General features: G+C 36.0%; 1 pseudogene; it reads right to left on the bottom strand.

Moving 5' to 3' along the window:
- Positions 1-346: 346 nt before the first annotated feature.
- LOC149262096 (nuclear transport factor 2B pseudogene) lies at positions 347-718 on the bottom strand (annotated as a pseudogene).
- Between the last annotated feature and the right edge of the window lie 529 nt (positions 719-1,247).

The following is a 1,247-nucleotide window of genomic DNA, read 5'->3' on the forward strand; positions in this document are numbered from 1 at the left end:
ATAATTTTGCCTTCAGAATGTCTTTCTTAGACCAAACATCCATCCCTAGTCACTACTATAGAATTCACCAACGAGTGATGGAAACACCTCAGTGTTGTAATTAGATCATGCCTTTATGTGGTCCTTAATGTGATCGGTTTCTTAGCTGTTCCTTCTATGGGAACTTCCATTATTCTCTTCCTTATTTTCATTGTCCCGTTTGCAGACCTCAAGAAGACAAAATGATCTCAATCCAACACTATTGCATCCACAACATCGTCATGGGCATTGAGTGACTCTATGCATTCAAAGTGACTTTAGGCATCTTTCTCTTATTCATATATCACACTAATGCAAGAATATTGTTTCAGACATAATTCAACATGAATATATCATTCTTGACAAAGAAGCTTCCTTGTGGAGTCGGCAACAAGTGAAACAATTAGTTGAATCTGAGATGGTGTTATTCACTAGCTAACTGTAGCACGCTGCTAACAAAGACATCCATGCCACTAACGGGACCTGAAGGATGGAAATCAATAGCATTGACAACATGCTTTCATTTTTGGAAGGGAAAGCCCGTGAGCTTCGCCACAATGCTTACCAACCTATGGTGCTTCTACCCCTCAACTGTCATCACGGAGGTTTCCTGATACAATGTCACTAGATTGGCTTTGCCAGTATCGAACGTGTTGTAGTAATGTTCCACAAAGGCCTTCTTCACTATGTTCGGTTCCATTATTTTGGGCTCAGAAACTGTCTGGTGAGAGCCCAAAACTAGTCTCGATTGGACTTCATTACACCATCTGAAATTTTCAGATCACTGTTGTAACATAATTATTAGTTAATTAATTAATAATAATTAATGTTAATGAGTTGTATTAATAATTAATTGACTATTAATAATAGTTAATAGATAATTAGCTATTATTATTAATTGGATCGTTTTAAGAACAAGGACCTCCGCAAAATTGAGTAGACAACACTTGTGTGGAGGTCTTCCACACAAGGTCCTATGCACAATCAACTTTCACACAAAGACCTCCGCACAAGCGTCGTTTAAGCATGTAAGAGATAGCTGGATCACGTTTCTTTGCTAATAAAATAGAAACAAATAATTTGAAATATATGGATCATTAAACTATATAAGTTAACCAATAAGGAATGGTATTGGGAAGCATAACAAAGTTTTAATAACATGAAAATATAAGAACCAAGATGTCACTCTTTGATTTTTTTTGAAAAGATATAAAGTTATCATGTTGTCC

Source organism: Pinus tabuliformis, chromosome 6 (assembly GCF_031772625.1).
Source record: "Pinus tabuliformis cultivar Carrire ecotype Pingquan chromosome 6, CPIR1, whole genome shotgun sequence".
NCBI classification, from domain to species: domain Eukaryota; kingdom Viridiplantae; phylum Streptophyta; class Pinopsida; order Pinales; family Pinaceae; genus Pinus; species Pinus tabuliformis.